The following is a 6,639-nucleotide window of genomic DNA, read 5'->3' on the forward strand; positions in this document are numbered from 1 at the left end:
GATGTCTGCACAAAGGCAGACATATTCCGCCAAATCTGTCTGTCCCTTATGCGGTTGAATCGCAGCTCGGCAAATTGCGTTAGCATTCTCATAAGCCAATTGCATAACGAAGGGACTTCCCGTGTCCGGAATTCCAAGGATTCTACCAGCTGAAATCAATAGCCTGTCCACAAAATCCTGATATGGTTCATCAGAACTCTGCCGAATGCTAGCTAAACTTCTACCAATCTCTCCTTTGACTGGCAACCTTCCCCAAGCTCGGCAAGCGGCCGTTGCTATTTGCGCATACACTGCAACGGGAAAATCAATCTGATTTGTCTGTCCCTCATATGGACCCTCTCCTAAAAGCATGTTGCTATCCCAGTCTGAATTACCAGCCTGAGCGTTAGAAGCAGCAGTTTTCTTACTGGCGCCTCGCCATTCAGAATCCCAAAGCAAAAAATCTCCTCCTGACAGGGTAGCCTTAGAAAGAGTCTTCCAATCTAATGGGGTTAAGCGTGACTCCACAACTGTATCCAGTAATGCTTGAGTGAATGGGGCTGAAGGGCCATATTGCACAACAGCCGCCTTTAACTCTTTTATCAACTTGAAATCCAAGGTCTGGTAATGTCTGGCCCTAGTATCTTGCTGATCAACTACCTTGACCACAGGAAAGGCTAGCGTATTAGACATATTCTGTCCTTTCCCACGAGCCTGACTCACAACCTTTTCTAGCGGCACCTGGTGAACTACAGAAGAGTTACTCTTCTCCGCTTCTGACATCTTTTTTAGTTCCCGAAGCTCATTAGTCAGCCTCTGAAGCTTAATCTCAAACTCTAACTCGCTTAGTCCTGTATCCCTATGCGTGGCACCTCCCGAAGTGGGGACTACAGGTGGAGCAGAAGATTCACAAGAGGACCAATTCTCATTAAGGTAATGGGCAGCTCCTCTATCTGAGTGATTTTTGTTAAAAATCAGTTTCTCATCCGAGTTTCCACATTTATCAATTTTTGAGTTAAGAAGACCTTTTTCTGAGGAGGCCCTCTCTGACAGGCACTCCTCCTGAGATACCACAAGCTCCGCCAGGGGGCAACTTAGCCCTGGGGAAGTGGCATCTTTTATTGCATCATTTACAAGCGCCCAGAGGCCTAGGGTAAAATTATCTGCCTGAGTGATTTTTAAGGCCTCACCAACTTTCTCCCAGGTTCCACAATCTACTGTTTCTTCTTCTTTGAACCATGGGCAACAGCTATCTATCTTACCTAAAATATTTTTTTACTAATTGTACTTCAAGCCTTACTCCTCTGGCCTGAAACAACTCCTGAAAACTATGGGCAACTGCCTGATCCATGACTTTAAACCCTTTCTTCTTTCACCTAAGCAGCTTTCTAAAAAGCTGCGGCCAACCTGCCTGCTTCCGTTTCTAGTTCCGATTAACACGCTGCTGACCCAAGCAGAACCAGCGTTGGGTTAGCACTGATTCAAGCTTAATTCGTATCCTACCGCATCCTCAGCAACACTTTACAAAACTGAAATTTTAAGCTAGCGCTAGCATGTGTACCTGTCCGTTGCTCTGATGTCCGATACGAAGATCCTTTCCTGTGGAGCTCCACAGCAGCAGCGTTTCTCTTAGCATCTCTCTGCCATTCTTCAGGTCCCTGTTCAGGCACCAAAATGTTGCGGCCGCAAGCATCTCGCAACATGAATGGTTCAACTGAGAAGGCCACTCGAGCTGTAAGAGAGGAATCTAGACGGGGCGAAAGAAGAAACGGAGCTAAAACAAATTCATTCTGATCAAAGCTCAAATTTTAATGTTGCGACACTATTTATAAAGGAAGGGGGAGGGGACCCGACTCCCGCCGAATAATCTCTGGTCCAGTAGAAAGGTGCACGTGTGTGGCTCTGCAGGTTCTAGCAGTGGGTGTGGCAGAACGAATGAGGAGGAAGCTCCACCCCTGAGCAAGCAAGTTTCAGGCTGGGGGAGGGGAGACTACACTCGGGGTCCCTCCTCATTCAGAAACTTTGGATGATTGCCCTGCTACCTGAAGCAGAAATGCAAAGTGAGGCAGCCTAGGATTGGCCAGTGCAAGAACAAGGACAACCAATCTACAGGTTCCAGATTGGCCTGTGCAGGCAAGAGGATAGCAATTATCTAGGCGTGGGACAGGCCCGAGAAGGCATGAGGACAGCCGTTCTCAAAATTTGCTTGATTCCTGAGGCCACCGTTACTTATATTCTGTGTGATTTGCCTTACGATATGTCCAAAATTTTCAGGAGAGAGCATCACTCTCAAAGAATGCTGCTTCATTGTTTCTTTCTGCAAATCACCATTGGCAAGTACATTCCTTGCCCCTTTAAGGGTCAGTCGCCCATTTCATGTTTCTTGAACAATTTTCTTAATGATTAAATGACATGTGGAGAGATGGCAGCGAGCCTCAGCACAGACTTGACCCTATGACCACAGACCACAGGTTTCCCTGCTTCCAGAGCATGGTACTGCCTTCAGTGTCGCCCAAAGAATAGTGATACCCTCCTCCAATCAGGAAATAGCCTGGGACCCACTTCACTGACCCCCAGCTGTATTTAACACCTTAAGCCAACAGGGGAAGCATTTGACCAGCAGAGACCCGAGGGACTTTGTGCCTCCAGGGCTCCTTATACAGAAACGGCACAAGTTCAGGTGCCTAAAGCCCTATGAAGACCACACATTCAAAAAAATCTGATGCTCATGTTGCAGAAGAGCTACAGAAACCCAAAGCTCTTATAAAGCGTTCAGCCATTAACACGACCTTGGGCCCTCTGAAGGAGCTAAAAGAGAACAAAAAAAAAAATGGACAGTTATACTTTCTATGATGTTTCCTGAGTTCATGAGTAACCCACTGAGGGTACCAGACAATCTGTTTTACCACCTTCAACCAGAAAATGAGTGGCCTCATCTGCTGTGTCCATGCATAGACAGGTGAAAAGAAGCCAGCCTATGTCCACTGGGTTTGAAGAACCTAAGGATTTTGACCAGTCGGGTGCCAGAGTGCCTACAGCATCTTCCAAACACAGGGCTGGAGATACCAGTCACAAATTCAAATAAGATAACACAGTGCCTGGGCCATCGTCTGCTGGACAACATGGACAGGTAATTTCCCCACACATTCAAGGTTCCCTACACCCTTCCCAATCTAACCAAGGAGATCTGGGATCTTCAAATTCTCAGGGCAGGTCCTTATCCACCAAAAAGTTTTGAGAACTAACGCAAAGTTTCCAAGACTCTATGGGACATTGCACATCTGCCCAGGCATCCCATAGACTTCCCACGTGTGCTTAAAAGAAATTCATAAATGCCTCCTCTTCCAGAAGGAGTTCAAAAGTTTGTTCCCTACCCAACATAACTGTATTCTTTCCAATTCTCCTCCAAAGTATTTTGGAGAAGAACTCTCTTGTCAAGCAACAGGCCCCATCAGACAAAGAGGGCTCCAAACCTTCTTCGACTAACGGTAATGTCAGTGATGTCTTATTAGTCCCTAATGCATCAAGTCCCACCTCCTCTTCCCAGGAGAATTCAACATGTTTGACAGCTGCCAAGGCAGGGCAGAGAGATAAGTCCTCTCAAAATGACAGCCAAAGATGTTCCCTTTCTCCCCCAAAGTGCCATATGCAATCTGCTTCTAGAAAAATGAGTTTGAGAGCTGACCCTGCTGAACAAGGGGGTTTCAAAACTTCCCCCCATTAAACCAAGAGGGATTTCAAAGTCCTTTATCATTATAAAATGGGCTCATGTCATCTCTTACAGTCCAAAGGGAATTAAAAGCACAACTTCCTAAGTGAGCCTCACACAGCTCATACCTGCCCAAGCAGAGAGAAAAAAATTCCACAAGGAGCTCAAGTATCTTTGCCATTCATGGAATTGCACTTGAGTGTTGCACACATACTCAAGATGTGGTAGAATCACTTAAGTCCTCCAAAGGGACTCTACTTTACTTCTGCACAAAGTGAACTAGAACCATAGGCAACTTCCCCAGGGGTTATGATAAATTCTCATTCTGTCAGGGGGCCAAGAAGATTATCCCCCTCTATGGAACAGATTCAAAGACAGTTCTTAAGTTTTCTCTACCACAGAAAGGAAGATTAAATCATTCTCCTGCTATGAAATGTGACACAAACATTGTCATTCTAGTAGAAGACTGAAAGATGCTCTGTCCAAACAATGGGTCTTCAGAAAGTCCTGATCTGATCAAGAATTATTCAAATATCTCTTATCAGCCAAAAGAGTCCTCTTGATTTGTCAGCAGGCCCCAAACACCTGAGAGACTATTCCAAAACACTTCCAGTGAGCTAAACAATTTCAATATTTGTCGTAGAATACACAACTAAGAGGATATCACCCTCTCAGCTGCCACTGGGGACACTAGAGACTGTGAAGAATTCCCTATATATGTCCAAGTTTCTAGGATTTCCAAAACCTGTACAGGAGTCTCTTCATACTTCTCTATCACATAAAGGGACTGTAGGACAGGATAAATCTACAGAAGAGAGTTCTAGCCACAGTCCCATCTTTAGAAATGGCTCATGGATATGAGACATCTTCAAAAGATGTTCTAGGACAGATTCCATCTGTAAAGAAGGTTCTGGGTCCAATCCTATGTGAACATGGTGCTATCGGATGTGATTTGCACGCACAAGAGTCTTTAGCATCCTGTACAGCCCAAAGAAGGGAATTCCATGTATTCTACCTGTGCACAAGAATTCATATGACCTCCCCAAACTTCACAGGAGACTATGAGAACTTCTCTATCTCTCAAGAGGATCAGCCCTCTTCTCCAAATACACATTCTTATCCACCTGCACAAGGGCTGTTGGTCCTTCTCCATGCCTGCATAAGTCTCCATAATATATTCCAAATGCCTGAAAAAGCTCTGGATTTTACTTCATCTTCCAAAGGGCCCTCGGAACCTGTTTGCCCATCAAGTAGTCTATGACACCTGAAATATCTACACAGAAGTTGTTATCCAATTCTCTAGCTGAAGAAAATTTTCTTGGAACTTCCACTGTTACACAAGAAGGTCTAAAAATTTCACTAAATGCCTATGAGGCTCTTAGAACTTTTACACATGTCTATGAAGCTCTAAGAGAGGCCACATCTACGCAGGTATCTCTAGGACCTTCTCCTAATTATGAAGCTATGTTCAAGACTTGTACATATACACAAGGAAATTTAGACCTTCACCATCTGTGCAAAAGGTCATATGTCTATCATATCTGAACAGGGTGCTTTACAATTAGTTCCATCTACCCTAGAGTGTTTATTTTCCTTGTCTTGTCTGGTTGAAAGCAGTAGACATTCGCCCTCTACCAAAGTGATCCACAGGCATCCAGTTTCTAGGAATAAAACAAAACAAAACAAAAAAAAAAAACAAAAACAAAAACAAAACAAAACAAAAAAAACAAAACAAAACAAAACAAAAAATCAGGTTAATTGTTGATCCTTCTGAAAAAGGAGACTTCAGAATTTCTGTTAAAAGGTAATACTTGCATCATGTCCTGTTGGAAAAAAAAGCATCAAATGCTACAACTATTCCTCAGGTGAGTCCCACAACATCTCTATCCAAAGTACCTTGAAATGTTCAACAAATGACCAAGGTACTGTGGAAACTTTCTTGTCTACCCAAGAGCATGTTGCTCAATTACATACCTTATAAACAGACTCTGCATTCTTCAATATCTACACTAGGGTATTTCCATTTGCAAAGAAATTTTGAAATGTCATCACTGGCACAAGGAATGCTAGAGTCTTTATATCATCCCAAAAGGAAAGGTACAAAATACAAATCAGAATAAGACATTCTGTGACAGTCTATATCACCACGGGGGATTGTAGAACCATCACAAAGTAAGACAAGGGCTTTAGGATCTACTCAACATGCTCATAGGAAGGCTCAAATATTTCCATCTACTCAAGGATCTGAGAAATATTCTTTGTCTTATAGAGGGGATATGGGACTACCCAAATCTGAAACTAGGCCCTAAAAAATTCACCATCTGAACCAGGACCTGAGAAAATTTTTAGTTTTTTTTTTTTTTTTTTTTTTTTTTGGGAAGGCTTCTACCCGTTCTCTATATTTGTAAGATACCCGGTGACATCTACCATTTGATACAGAGGTTCTTCCATCTTCTCCATCTAACCAGGGGACTAAGAAAACATTGTTATCTTCCAAAGGGAATGTGAAACCTTCATCAACTGCAACACATGCTCAGAAACCTCCATGCACAATGACAGGAACTCTAAAAAATGTCAGATGTAACCAAGGGCCTCTAGAAGATTCTGTGCCTGTCCAGGTGAAGAAGGGATTTTTACTTCTATCTCAGGAATTCTAGAGCATTCAGCACCTTTCCAAAAGAAGCTATGGTACTTGTCACACATGGTAGAATCTCTAGATACCTTGCCATTTTTCCATGGGACTACAAATCCTCTGCCTTCTACATAGGTTATGTGACCTCCCAAATCTGAACCTAGGAAGTCAGAAACATCGCCATCTGAAAAAAATTCTTCATCCACCAGGAAAACTAAAAAAAAAAAAAAAAGAAAAAAAAGAAAAACAAACAAACAAAAAACAAAAACAAAACAAAACAAACAAACAACAAAAAAAAAACCATTGTTATTTTCCCAAG

Source organism: Mus musculus, chromosome Y (genome assembly GCF_000001635.26).
Source record: "Mus musculus strain C57BL/6J chromosome Y, GRCm38.p6 C57BL/6J".
NCBI lineage: Eukaryota > Metazoa > Chordata > Mammalia > Rodentia > Muridae > Mus > Mus musculus.